Source organism: Plecotus auritus (genome assembly GCF_963455305.1).
Source record: "Plecotus auritus genome assembly, chromosome: 3".
In the NCBI taxonomy this organism is placed as follows: domain Eukaryota; kingdom Metazoa; phylum Chordata; class Mammalia; order Chiroptera; family Vespertilionidae; genus Plecotus; species Plecotus auritus.
The window spans coordinates 181373804-181389518 of NC_137772.1; the positions used below are offsets into that span (position 1 = coordinate 181373804).

At 38.1% G+C, this 15715-nt stretch overlaps 1 protein-coding gene across 3 annotated transcripts in view; it reads right to left on the bottom strand.

Moving 5' to 3' along the window:
• Nucleotides 1-15715, bottom strand: part of TMEM117 (transmembrane protein 117) — a 450126-nt gene that overhangs the window by 75351 nt on the left and 359060 nt on the right. The window lies entirely within an intron of this gene.

Below are 15715 nucleotides of genomic sequence, written 5' to 3' on the forward strand. Positions count from 1 at the left end.
TCATGAAGCAAAATTACTTTGCCGTGTCTTCTGGAACATTCTAATCATGTCACAATCAAAGCATGGTTGAAATTGATTATTTATTGTCAGTAGTATTATCGGTTTCACCTTGTTTTAGAAGCTCATAATACTCCACACCTTCCTGTCTCACCAAATGCAGAGCACTGTCTTCTTTTCGAAGCGATTTGGCCTTGCAGTCAATGTTGATGGTTGACCTGGATCAACCCATGATTTTGTGCATTTGGAATTCTCAAAATAAATCCACTTTTCATCACCAGTCACAATTCAATGCAAAAAAGACTTTCTTTCATGCAGTGTAAGCAACATTTTACTGATGACTTTTAGGTTTTTCATTTGTCTTTTTTGTTCAGTTGATGTGGCACTCATTTTCCTTCCTTTAAAATCTTTCCCGTTACTTGTAAATGATCAGAAATTGTTTGCTGAGAATCATTTAATCTTTCTGCAAGTTGTTTTGAGTTTGACACGCATCTTCATCCAAAAATGCTTGTAATTGTTGGTCTTCAAACTTTTTCAGTTGACATGGACATTCTTTGTCTTTCACATCGAAATCATCACTTTTAAAGCTTTTAAACCAGCGTTCACAAGTATCTTGAGATGGAGCATGTTCACCATAAGCTTCCCAAAGTATACGATAACTTTCAGCAGCACTTTTCTTCAAAATAAAGTAATGAATTAAAACTTCCCACAAATGCCCTTTTTTTTGGCATGAAATTTACATTTTTAAGTGTAAAAATATCTATGATGTTAACACCTTCAGCAAATTTGACATATGAAGCTTTGAAGCTTGTTGTCAATACAACAAAATAGCATACATATCAAATCGCATATATATCAACATATGTGTAACTCCATCTATTGAAAAAAATCTGTATTATTAACCACTACACCTAGTACATATAATAGGGGTGTTAGAACGACAAGAAGAGGAGCAAGGGCTAGAAAACTTATTTGAAGAACTAATGTCAGAAAACTTCCCTGATTTGGGGAAGAAAAAGTCACAAAAGCACAGAGGATCCCAAACAAGATAAACCCTAAAAAGACCCACACCAAGACACCTGGTAATTACAATGGCAAATGTTAATGACAAAGAGAGAATCTTAAAAGTTGCAAGAGAGAGACAGAAAGTTACCTACAAGGAATCTCCCATTAGATTATCAAATGATTTCTCAACAGAAACACATCAGGCCAGAAAGGAATGGAGGGAAGTATACAAAGTGATGCAAAGCAAGGGATTGAATCCAAGAATACTCTATCCAGAAAGGTTATCATTCAAAATTGAAGGGGAAATAAGGAGCTTCACAGACAAAGAAAGGCTAAGGAGTTTATTACTACCAAGCCAGCAATGCAAGAAATGCTAAAGGGACTGTTGTAAAAAAGAAGGAAAAAGAAGGGGGTGGGGGAGGAACATAGGCAAAAAAATTAAAATGGCTACAAGCAAGTACCTATCAATAATAACTTTAAATGGAACTGGACTAAATGCTCCAATCAAAAGAATTCAAATTCCTGATTGGATAAGAAAACATGACCCATAGATTTGCTGTCTACAAGAGACCCACCTCAGAACAAGAGACTCACACTGACTGTTAATATCCCATTAACATCACTGTATAAATCCTCTAGACAAAAAAATCAGAAAAGAAACAACTATCCTAAATAACTCACTAGATCAGATGGGCTTCATTGACATCTTCAGAACATTTCACCCAAAGCTACAGAATATACATTCTTCTCAAGTGCACATGGGGCATTTTCAAAAATAGATCACATATTGGGTCATAGGCAGTCTCTCCAAATTCACGAAGACTGAAATCATATCAAGCATCTACTCAGACTACAATGGCATAATATTAGATATCAACTACAATAAAAACAATCAAAACAATTCAAACACTTTGAGGCTGAATAGCATGCTATTAAACAATTATTGGGTTATCAAAGAGATCAAAAAGAAATTGAAAATATCCTGGAAACAAATGACAATGAAAACACAACAGTCCCAAACCTATGGGACATAGTAAAAGCAGACCTGAGAGGGAAGTTCATAGCATTACAGGCCTACTTCAAAAAACAATTAAAAAATGGTAATTAATTATCTAACTCCAACTTATTAGAAAGAGAGCAACAAGAAAAGCACAGAGTGAGCAGAAGGAAGGAGATAATATAGATCAGAACAGAAATAAATGACATAGAAACCAACAACAACAACAACAACAAAACAACAATACAAAAGATCAATGAAACCAAGAAGATAAACAAGTTTGATGAATCTCTAGCCAGGCTCACCAAGAAGCAAAGAGAGAGGAGCCAAATAAACAAAATTAGAAATGAAAGAGGTGAAATAATAACAGACACTACAGAAATACAAAAGATTGTAAAAAATATTATGAACAACTCTATTCCAACAAACTAAACAACCTAGAGGAAATGGACATATTCCTACAAAAATATAACCTTCCAAAATTCAACCAAGAAGAATCAACAAATCTTAACAGGCTGATAACTAAGGAGGAAATTGAAGCAGTCACCTAAAAACTTCCAGCAAACAAAAGCCCGGGGCCAGACGGCTTCACAGGGGAGTTTTACCAAATATTCAAAGAAGAACTAAAACCTATCCTTCTCAGACTATTACAAAAATTCAAGAGGAAGGCACACTTCCTAGCTCTTTCTATGAAGCTAGCATTACCCTAATCCTAAAACCAGATAAAGACACTACAAAGAAATAGAATTACAGGCCAATATCCCTGATGATCAGAGATACTAAAATCCTCAAGAAAATCCTAGCACATCGGATCCAGCATTACATTAGAAAGATCATACACCATGACCAAGTGGAATGTATTCCAGGTGTGCAAGGCTGGTACAGTACCCACAAATCAATAAATGTGATACATCACATAAACAAATTGAGAGACAAAAATCACATAATCATATCAATTGATGCAGAAAAGGCATTTGACAAAAACCAACACCCTTTCCTGATAAAAACTCTCAGCAAAGTGGGAATAGAGGGATCATACCTCAACACAATAAAAGCCTTATATGACAAACCCACAGCCAACATCATACTCAATGGGCAAAAACTAAAACCATTTCCCCTAAGAATAGGAACAAGACAGTGATGCCCACTTTCACCACTTTTATTTGACATATTTCTGGAAGTGCTAGCCATAGCAATCAGACAACAAGAAGAAATAAAAGGCATCTAAATTGGAAAAGAAAAAGTAAAATTGCCATTATTCGCAGATCACATGATACTGTACTTTGAAAACTCTAAAGACTCCATAAAAAAAACTACTAGACTTAATAAATGAATTCAGCAATGTAGCAGGATACAAAATTAATACCCACCAATCTATGGCTTTTTTATACAGCAACAATGAACTCTCAGAAAGAGAAACCAAAAAGAAAAACAACCCATTTACCATTGTAACACAAAAATTAAGGTACCCAGTAATAAATTTAATCAAGGAGGTAAAGGACCTATACTCAGAAAATTACAGAATGCTTAAAAAAGAGATAGAGGAAGACATAAACAAATGGAAGAATATATCGTGTTCATGGATTGGTAGAATCAACATCCATTAAAATGTCCTTACTACCCAAAGCAATCTATATGTTCAATACAATCCCCATTAAAATACCAATGGCATACTTTAAAGATCTAGAATAAACTCTCCAAAAATTCATCTGGAATTTAAAAAAAAAAAATACCCCAAATAGTTGCAGAAATCTTGAGAAAGAAGAACAAAGTAGTTGGGATCTCAACACCAGATATCAAGCTGTATTACAAAGCCACTGTTCTCAAAACAGCCTGGTACTGGCACAAAAACAGACATATAGACCAATGGAATAGAATAGAGAACCCAGATATTGACCCAAACCACTATGCTCATTTAATGTTTGACAAAGGAGGCAAGAGCATACAATGGAGTCAAGACAGTCTCTTCAAAAAAAAAAAAAAAAAAAAAAAAAGACAGTCTTTTCAATAAATGGTGTTGGGAAAATTGGATGGATACATGCAAAAAAATGAATCTAGATCACCAACTTACACCATACACAAAAATAAACTCAAAATAAATAAAGGACTTAAACATAAGGCAGGAAACCATGAAAATCATAGAAGAAGCCATTGGCAACAAAATAGCAGACATTTGTCTTTACCTATATAGCTCCTAGGGCAATGGAAACTAATGGGAAAATAAACAAATGGACTACATCAAAATAAAAAGATTCTGCACAGCAAAAGAAACCACCAATAAAACAATAAGAAAGCCCACTGCATGGGAGAACATATTTGCCAATGTTATCTCCGATAAGGGTTTGATCTCCAAAATTTATAGGGAACTCTTACATCTTAACAAAAGGAAGATAAACAAGCCACTCAAAAAATGGGCAAAGGACCTAAATAGACACCTTTTGAAAGAGGACATACAGAAGGCAAAGAGACATATGAAAACATGCTCAAAGTCACTAATCATCTGAGAGATGCAAATCAAAATGACAATGATGTACCATCTCACACCTGTCAGAATGGCTATCATCAACAAATCAACAAACGACAAGTGCTGGCAAGGATGTGGAGAAAAAAGAACCCTCTTGCACTGCTGGTGTGAATGTAGACTGATGCAGCCACTGTGGAAAAACAGTATGGTGTTTCCTCAAAAAATTAAAAATGGCTCTCAGAAACCAAGATGGCAGCATAGGTAAACACCTAAACTGCTGCCTCGCACAACAATTTCAAAACTACAACTAAAAGACAAAACGAACATCATCCAGAACCACAGGAAGGCTGACTGAGTGGAAATTCTACAACTAGAAGGAAAGAGTAAAGCACACTGAGACTTACAGGAGCTGTGGAAGGCAGAGTTACAGAGGCATGTGTGGAGAGGGCTGGCAACTGAGTACGCAACGGGCTTTCTCAATCAGGAGGGAGACAAAAGCTCCCGACTGCTCTGAACTCCAGTTCCGGGCAAGACTCTGGGGACCCAGACTCATACAGGGAGAAACTGGACTGTCTGGCAGCAGGCGAAACTCGAGAGCGGCTTTCTCTCAGAGGTGCTTACAGTGATTACTGCGGGACACTGAGAACCAGGGGCCTCTTAGGGCAGGGCTGATGGGAAGCCATCGCTGTTTGCCCTGCTCTGTGATCCCGCCCCATGAAGCCATAGCTGTTTGCTCTGCCATGAGACTCCGCCACAACCAAGCTGAGCACAGAGGCTTTTGCATATGAATGGCATGGTCCTTTCAATTTTAAACTTACCTACAGCTGAGTCAGTAAGACCCAGAACATCCAAAACAAGGCCCAAGGTCCCGCAGCAGCTTGCATTGCTTCATAGCTGGGCCTCATCTGGGCACCTCCAAAACCCAAACAAAGAAGAGGAATCTGTAAATCTCTCTGTAGCTCATGCTGGGTGGCCTCAGGCAGAGGCTAAATTAGCACCTCCTTGGAGATCCAAGAGCCAGTGTACCCAGGGATCAGAGTGGGACCATCCAGATTACAACCCCTCAGATCCATAAGGGATGCACTCAGGGGGCAGACTCAGTGAGCACCAAAGCCCCACTGAAGCAAGTCTTGTCTCATAAGGGTGTCTCCAGCACAGAAGTTCTCCCATAGTAGACACAGCTGATCCTCACAGCCAGTTAGCCTGGAGGTCAATTCCCCCCAGTGATACTAACAACAATCAAGGCTTAACTACAACAAGACTGTGCACACAGCCCACAAAGGGGTGCACCAAGAGTGTCCACCTCAGGTAACTGGGGAGGCTGAGCCACTGGACCCTATAGGACACCTAGCACACAAAGCCACTCTATCAACTCAGGGAAGCAGCCAAAATGCGGAGACAAAGAAACAGATCACAAATGAAAGAAATGGAGGAAAGCAAATGACTGGATATAGAGTTCAAAACCACGATTATAAGGTTTTTCAAGAATTTCCTAGAAAAGGCTGATAAATTTAGCAACACCCTCGAGGATATGAAAAAGGACCAACTAGAAATTAAACATACACTGACTGAAATAAAAAATATTATACAGAGACCTAACAGCAGACTAGAGGACTGCAAGAATCAAGTCAAAGATTTGAAATACAAAGAAGCAAAAAACACTCAACCGAAAAAGCAAAAAGCAAAAAGAATCCAAAAATATGAAGATAGTGTAAGGAGCCTCTGGGACAACTTCAAGCATACCAACATCAGAATTATGGGGGTGCCAGAAGAAGAGAGAGAGCAAGATACTGAAAACCTATTTGAAGAAATAATGACAGAAAACTTTCCTCACCTGGTGAAAGAAATATACTTACAAGTCCAGGAAGCGCACAGAACCCCAAACAAAAGGAACCCAAAAGAGGACCACACCAAGACACATCATAATTAAAATGCCAAGAGCAAAAGACAAAGAGAGAATATTAAAAGCAGCAAGTGAAAAACAGTTAATTATCTATAAGGGAGCACCTATACAATTGTCAGCTGATTTCTCAACAGAAACTATGCAGGCCAGACGGGAGTGGCAAGAAATATTCAAAGTGATGAATAGCATGATTACTCTACCCAGCAAAGCTATCATTCAGAATTGAAGGTCAGATAAAGAGCTTCACAGATAAGAAAAAGCTAAAGGAGGTTATCACCGCCAAACCAGTATTATATGAAATGCCAAAAGGTATCCTTTAAGAAGAGGAAGAAGAAGAAAAAGGTAAAGATAAAAATTATGAACAACAAATACATATCTATCAAAGATTAAAGAAATGGTAAGCACCTTAGACATAAATAAATTTTTTCAGCAAAGGAATATTTACAAAATATACTTTCAGCAAAAATTAGAGAAAAATACACCAGGCACATATTTGATTTTAATTGTTCAGTGTTCATAATGTGCACCACAGGAATGTTGTAGTTTTATAGGAGAAATGCAAAATTCTGAACAATTCCCCAAACTTCATCAAATGCAATAAATTCCAAGTAATACCTGGCAATTTAGAATTTTCTTGGGGTTCTTTTATGTAAAATCATCTGAATCAAAGTAACAACATTCACTTATTACCAGTGTACCAGTATTGACTTAGAGCAGTGAGTTTCAGATAAATAACATTCGGGCTAAATAAAAAGTCAACCTCTCAGGAAAAATTCCCCAGTGATTCTGATGCCACCAGATGAGAGGCAGACCAAAGAATCTGCATTTTTAACCAGCGCACAGTTGACTCTAGTGTGGTGACTCTAGTGTGGTCACAAGAATCATCTGTGGTGCCTAGTAATTCCCAGGCACCACTGCCAGCTTACCAAACCAGAAACTTCAGGTAACCTTCCCATCAACAGAGAACTCAAATTTTTCTAAGAATTTTGATGTTTCTTATAATCAGGTAAGGGTGAGAATCATCCCCTAGTGTGCATCTCTATGAGCAGATTATGGCTACAATGCATTGTGACCCAAGCTCTTAACTTCTTTATGTATCATCATGTTATCATTTTCCTTAGCTAAAATCAAAAGAGGCCTGGAATGATTAATTGGGATAGTGGGTTGAGATTTGGAAGAGCCAGGTTCTAGACTGGGCCCAGCCACTGACTAACTTGGTGACCTCAGGCTTCAGCTATAAATATCAGGATGTGGTCATACTCTCCTAAGTGTTCCTCCTGCTCTAAAATTCTGATTCTAAGATATTATTAAAGTTGTCTGTCTAAAAATGGTTGTTTTGCATTTTTTATTTTAGGTATTAGTTTAAATAAATGTTCTGAGTTACTGGGCGTTGTTGTACCGGCTTCTGAAATTTTTCATTGCCTCCAACCTTTCTTTTTTAACTTGTTTCTAACTTTATCATTATACCTTAAAAAATTAGCCTATAGAACAAGCTAAGATCTTTGACACTTCATTAAGAGTAATCACAAAGTATTGGCCCATCTGTACTGGAGAGAGGATATTTGAAATGAATGTCTGTCAACACAGTTTACATTTCGCATAGCATATAACATTCTGACCTGAAGTATAACCATACTCTGAGTTCAAAACCTGCCACAGAGAAGCTGGGGGCCTAATGAAATGCTGAATGCATCAGTCTTCAATATTGTACTTTTTAAAATTTTATATAAGAGTTGCAATGACAAGTGGCAACTGCTACACATGATTTTCAGGGCCAACTGTGAAACACGCATGCAAAAATGGGGGTGAGAGCCAAAGGGGGTGCATTGTGTTGGAGTGATGATCAGGAACTAATCGTTCCACAGCACCTAGAAACAACCATGCATCTATCGGAAAAGCAAAATTCAAAGGAGTTACATCTTGTTGCCTCAGGTGGCTTTGAAAAATTATTGCTCATGTGCAATAGTATAGAATTTATATATTCTCAGTTTTTAAATCATGTTCCAGCTCTTTTAAAAAAAATACCTTGGGGATTAGAGTATTTAAATTGGGATAAAACTTAAATGTTTCTATTTTCCACTTGCTTAACCAAATCTTATCACTCCTTCAAGCTACATTCTTCCCATATTATCTATAAAGACTTGAGTGATCTCTTTTGCTCACAATAATCCTCATAAAACTTACTGCCTGTTTCAAAATTGTGATCTATAGCATATGCTCACCAGATTATTAGTTTCATTTGCAAGTGTGCTTGTCACTCCAGTACCCATGATTAGCTCCTAATTTTTTTTGCTCATTAATCCCAATGCATCCAGTTCAACTATTCCCTTCTGGTGAAATTTTCCTGTTATTATGAGTCACCTGCCAAGACATGTTCTCTGGTAAACCTGCAGACTGTCCACTTGGCCAGACTCCTCCATGCTGCACGGATATGACTTACCAGGGTAAGTCTGCCTACTGTTTGGAGGCTAGTCGTTGGGGCTTCTAGTAAATATACTGAGGTTCCCCTTTATGATTCTCCTTAAACAGAGGTTCTCTCTTTCCATTGGACCAGCAGTGATGTCAGATACACAAAATCATGACAGTAAATAAAGGTGAGATTCAAAGTCTTAGGCACCTAAACACAGTAGGCATTTATGGTTAATCCAGGCAATACTTAAATTATATACCCATGCTGGGACCTATGACAGAAATTACCATTACTGTGTTTTTAAATAGGAGTGCAAACCTTGAATAAGAGAAATGAAGATGTAAAACAATTGTGAAAGGAGTTTAAAATAATTTGAAGAAGGTTATATAAGGTATTCACAAAGCTGAAGAATATGTTAAAATGGTAGACAGACATTTAAACAACCCTTTCTTTCTAAGTAGCCTGTAAACAAAATCAGTTGGAATCACTCATTCTGAAAATATATGACAATTTGTCTAAACAGCATGGCTGTTTAATTAAAATAGGTTCATGCTTGCTGTTCTGCCCTGTGTTATAAAGTGATTGATTTTACTTTCTACAGCTAAGACCTCAGAAGCAATATCCTACTAAAGTCAGGTCAATGGGGTTTTAAAATACAGTCTACAAAGACTCAAAATGTCTTGTTTTTAAACTAGTCAACCTACTTCTGAGAACCATGCACAAAACAGAAAGCAAACACATTTTAGATGTTGCACAGTGAAATGTTTGTAGAATGCAATTTTCATAATTATTTTTTCAGTGCATTAAGAATTACTTTTCAGGAAATATCACTTTTCTTTAAATGCCTTTCAACTAGAGCAAGAGTACTTTTTAACACTTAACAAAACAATTTATTCATATTTTATTTGGATATTTAATATCTGTAAAATTGTAATTCAGTGGAAATGCCCTAATCTAATATTACTGATGGTTCATTCTCCTGCTGTTGGTAAATATTTTACATCACGAAAAATCTCATGTTTTTTGGCTTTTCTGAAATAATGTTATGTTCATTTCCTTTATTCTTTCATTCAACGAATATTTATGGTAAAATTGCAGTGCACTGAACATGAAATAATTGTGGAAATGAAAAAATTGAAAAACACATTTCCTCTCATTGCAGAACTCACATGTTATAGGAGGTAGGTAGGTACAAAGGTACAAGGCAGGTATGTAGATAAACTATGAGAAAGGAGTGTTGAAAAAATGTATCAACAATGTGAAGATACACCAAAATATGACCTTTGAATCTTTCTTTTTCTCTTTAAAAGCCACTCTTCTACAAGACTTCTCTCATCACTTTGAAATCCATAAAGCAAAGATATGACATATATAATATATTTTTATATTATAAATCTGTTTTTATACATATATCTAAGTTACACACACACACACACACACACAAACTTGATGAGAGAAGTCTTCCAGAGGAGAAGTTGAAAAAGAGAAGAAAGGTTCAAGAATATATATATATATATCAGAGGCCCGTTGCAGGAAGATTCCTGCAATAGGGCTTCCTGTGGTGGTCTGCTTCCCTCCCTTCTCCCCCCCGCCCTGCCTGCTTCCCTCCCTTCTCTGCAGCCCCGCCTGCTTCCCTCCCTTCTCCGCAGCCCCACTTGCTTGCTTCTCCGCAGCTTCGCTCCCTTCTGCAATGCTTGGCTTCCTTCTATGCTGTCTTCAGTCTTAGCTCTACTCCTGGATATGCAAATTAACTGCCATCTTGGTTGGGTTAATTTGCATACTCGCTCCTGATTGGCTTATGGGCATGGCTTGTGGGTGTAGCAGAGTGATGGTTAATTTGCATATTACTCTTTTATTAGATAGGATACACACACACACTAGAGGCCTGGTGCACAAAATTCGTGCACAGGGGGCAGGTGTGTGTCCCTCAGCCCAGCAGGCACCCTCTCCAATCTGGGACTCCTTGAGGGATGTCCGACTGCCCGTTTAGGCCCAATCCCACCGGAATCAGGCCTAAACAGGCAGTCGGACATCCCTCTCACAATCCAGGACTGCTGGCTCCCAACTGCCCACCTGACGGCCTGGTGGCCCTCCAACTGCCCCCCTGTTGGCCTGGAGGCCCTCCAACTGACCCCTGCCGACCAGGCCACCCACCAACTGCCCCTCTGCCAGCCTGGTCACCCCCAACTGCCCCCCTGCCGGCCTGGTTGCCCCCTAACTGTCCAGAAGGAAGTCAGACGTCCGAACGATGTCTGGTCTCCTGGTCTAATTAGCATATTACCTTTTTATTAGTATAGATAGATATAGACATAGACATAGACATAGATATAGATATATCTTGCAAAGTATTTCCTCTGGGTACTTTGTTCAGCAGATGCTATCTTGATGCCTCCCCTACCCCAATATCTAGAGTTCAGTTATATAGAGCATTTATGAGAGACAAAGAATCATTGAAAACTTCATAACAGATATAACTTCATCAGTCTCTATGGTCATTACCATTGCCTACTCCTGTCCACCTCCACCCATCCACACACACTGGAGAATTTTACTGGCTCCTCAAAGCATTCCCACTTGTAGCCATTTTTTTGCTCCTCACCTCTCTTCCCTCTCTTCCTTCTCTCTTCCTCTCTCTTCCTGTCTAGAAAAAGCACAGATTACTCTTTATGTTAGAAAGAAAAACTTCCTGTCTTCTGAACCCTTGATATCAGCAACTAGATTCTGGGTCAGTGGGAGAGATGAATTTAAAATGTGGCAAAGGTGGAAATGTTTAAGTTCTACCTGAATAATTCTTTAAAATATATAATTCCTTCTAAAATGTCTCTGTTTTTCCACTCTTGTTCAGTCTATTAAATTATTAATTCCTCTGTGCAACTACAAACTCCTGAGGACTGTGTCATGGTCTTTGATCTCCTTTCCTCTGTTTTCTGTCTCTAGCACCTGAGGTAATGCACACTAGGAATGAATTCCTAAATGTTTTCTGAACTTAATGAGACAAAACTGAGTTCTTACCTTGGTGATTATGATACTAGTCTCAGCTCAAAATTTTTTTCTTTTTCATTGTTCTGCCTTTTCAAATTCTAGCTGCCTGTCCTTCTACTCTCATCTCTCCTTTGAAGCTTCCTCCTATTTCTCTCTCTCTCTCTCTCTCTTTCTCTCTTGCCTAAGACTTTATTTTCTTTGATTACTCTATGACACATCATATTTTTAACTCATATATCTTAGATATGTTTGTTCTTCAATCAAGCAGAAGAGATGAATGGGTGGGACATAACCACAAATTAAATATTTAATAAACTGAAGCGGTATAATAAAATAAAATGTCATAATTATAAATATTAAACAGAATCTGAGCTAAAACTTCCTTAGAGGAAGTGTTCTTTATAATTTGCTTCTTGTGTCCTGTAATAATGGGTGATTAGTAATGAGTCATGTTATATTTAACTGGCATCTGTTTTTGCCTTAGTTCTAGAGACTTGACTAGAACTTCAGAAAAATGTGATACAACGAACAGTTTTCACACTAAATGTAGAAAAGTTCTTTAATACATACTCATAAAAATAATTCTACTTTCGCTACAAATATTCAGAATCAGCTTGCTGGTTTTGGTAAAATTAAAAATTTACAGCAATAGTACTATATTCTTATGGTTACTTTTTATTTTTTTCACCAAACATTAAAATATCTTTTGGTAGTGTATGTAAGTTACATTTTTCTACCATTAGAACAGCCTATGGTTAATTGCTTTTAAACCACTTGAGTAACCTGAATGAGGACAAACATTTAGTGAAAGTACTCGCTCCATTTCCACTAATTTTGCTACTTTTCTATTTTTCTTTTGTCTGCAATATGTAAATATGGAATGGATTAGATCACAGTTTAGTTGGTTAGAGTCTTACTAGGATATTTGTATTGTATATTTTTAAATGTCTGGAATGTAGATGCCTTCTGGGGCTCTGTTTCTTTAAACTCACTCTCTTACCACATATGTTAGTTCCTGGAACTACAATATGATGCTCCCACATGGGGACAGGGTTTACAGGCGACTCAGTGCTGAAATGAAACTTCTTTATCCTCATCAAGCAGTTATTACTCTGGGCCTACTGCTGCCTGCGTGTAGGGTGCCTCCCGAGATAGATAGTTATAAGTGATGGCTTCTGCTCTATAGGCCAGGAAATGCTGATTTGCAGTCCAGGTACAAAGTTCCAAGAAGTTAAGAGCAGGAAGTAATCACATGGCTGCAATGAAGGGGAGTTGGAACAGTTCTCAATGGTAGGGTCTAGATGAGCACAGTAGAAGGGAGGAGACTCATCTGGGGAGGAAAATGAGGCTCAGAGACATCCTGGAATATGTGTGCTGTTGTCAAGGGCCAAGAAACAAGCCCTTTGGTCTGGGGTAGAGCTAGAGCACCAGAGACGTGGGAGAAAATACAGCCAGGGCCAGACTGTGGAGGGCACTCACAATGAGGAGTCTCTGACTATTTTTGGCTAAGAAGTGACATGTACAACATGGCATTTCAGATTAGAAGATTATGTGTAGGGTGTATGAGACCTGGGACATTTGGAGGCAGAAGGTTCCACAGGGAGATTATTTTACTATAGACAGAGGATAGACAGGACTGGAATGGTGGCAGAGGAATGAGAAGGAAGGATTAAGCTACAAGAGACAGCAAAAGATGAATCAATAGGCTTGGATAGCTGACTCAGTGTCAGGGGAGAGAAAAAGGAGATAAAAAACTTACTTTCGGGGCCTCAGTTTTTACACTTTGTATTAGATGCCTACTAACTTGGCTGTTGAGGTCCAACCTCTCTCCTTTTTGAGGGGCAGGGGGACTGCCTCACTCCCAGACATCTCACAGATGGGCACAGTTCAATCCTGTGCCAGGAAATTAGAATTAGGCACCTAGACAGTGGTCTCCCTATGAGGTGGGGTTGTGTCCATCTGTGAGCTGGGAAGCTAAAGAAGCTGCTTTGTAGAAAAAGGAAAATAAAGCAGAGGTGGATAAAAAAGTATGAGAGACAGAGAGGAAAAGGTAGGTCTGGGTTCCCTGCTACACTTTAGTCTTGGCTTTCACGTGTCTCCAAAATGCATCCCTCCCCTGATTCTGTAGGACATCCTTATGCCACAGGATACATTCCCACTTTGATTCAGCTAGCTTGGCAGGGTTGCTGTTACTTGTAGCAAAAATGATATATTCCTCAGCACAAACTATCTTCAGTCAACTGGTGCTCTGGCTACTCTGATCACTTCAACACTTTACTAGTCAGTAAACATTTTCACGCCATGTCCTTCATCTAGAATATTTTCCCCTGCCCAATTCTGCTGATTCTGCCTGTAGAAATCCTGACTATACTTCCTTTCTTCCATCTCTCTCCTTTAGGTAATTTTTGAGTGAGTGATAATATCTGTAAATTGTAATGTTTTCCCACTTCAAGTCCCTGCTTTTAGGGAACTACAGGAAGAATAATTAAAACTACTTAAATAAGGTAGAGGTAGTGGATGGTAGTAGGAAATCAGGAAATTTTTGCTTTCACAAATACATGTTTGAACAAATTCAAAAGACAGTGGTCCAGTTGTCTACTTATACCTTTGACTCTAAGATGGATTCAAAGAGGTACAAGTGGGCCATTTGGCCAAAGAAGATATTTCACTTAAGGAAGTATATTAGGAGTCTTAGATGGAAGGAGAAAAAAATAGCCTTTAAACAAGCAATGCATGATACATCATTGCATAAGTACTATAAATTCAATTTTATAACCATCCAGAGGAAGTTCTACAGTAAGGAGAGGCAGATATGGAACCCACCAATACTTTCTCACTCAAAACCCAGGGCTTTCTTCACTATGTGGAAGAAAGAATAAATACATCAATTTTTAGGTGAAATGAAGAATTTAATTTTATATCTTCAAATAATTTTAAAGCAATGATGTTTTTAAATTATCATCCATTAAAATAGCTATATACTCCAGGAACCATGTTGAACCTAATGTTTGAGCTACATTATATAAAAAAATAGATTGTTTTTCTCCTTTTTCTCTACTAAAACACTACAGAATATTTCTTAAAATGGTCTCTTTTTACCTCTAGAAACGAGACAACCAATCTGCTATCCTGTGAAATCTCACATAAATTCGGAACACAAAGGACTATACTTTCCCTTCAGCAATTGAGCCTTTGTTCTAATAGCATAATGCCTTGGGAGGAAAAAAACAAAACAAAATTACCTTATGAAAGCAACACAAAAATGTCTAGCAAATGGAATGACATTTAATGAGCAAGATAAAATGCCAAGAAATAGCTAATGTCTCTTTTTGTCCCATTCAAAGGACACTCGTAAGATCCTAAAGCATTAACACTGGAAGATTACTTGAGCAGCACTGGTTAGCAGGATGCTATTGTACAAACAATCTGTTGCTAAGCAGGGCAGAAATATTGTTTACATAAAAATGGAAGGACCTCTGGTGAATCCTGAAAGAAAGTGATAATTTCCATAACCGAAAGAGCATTTTTATATCATTCCATTTCAACTGCTATAAACCCTGAGTTGCTTTGGCAATTGCTTATTCCCATTTTGCTGGCTCTATATCATCCTCATCTCTTCAGCTTTCCATTTACTAAATGACAGGGGGTCTTTGGTGTTTTGTTTGTTTTGTTTTGTTTTGTTTCCCCTGAAGCCTTGGCAGGAAACACCACCATGCTGCATGGTTTCTAGGGGCCCACTTTGCAATGCTCATTCAATGAATTTTTGGTGCCCCTCTCATAAAAGCCCAATTGGCTCGTCCTGGTAAAATTGCTGAAAATATGATCAGAGGAGGCCCCATTAATAGCAACTGTGAATGATGCCCTCCTCTAGCTCTATGGAGCCTTTCCCGGCTTAGTGTTTGTTTGCTCTACTGAGAACAAAGCACAGCACAGCTTCAATGAGAAGAGGGGAACACA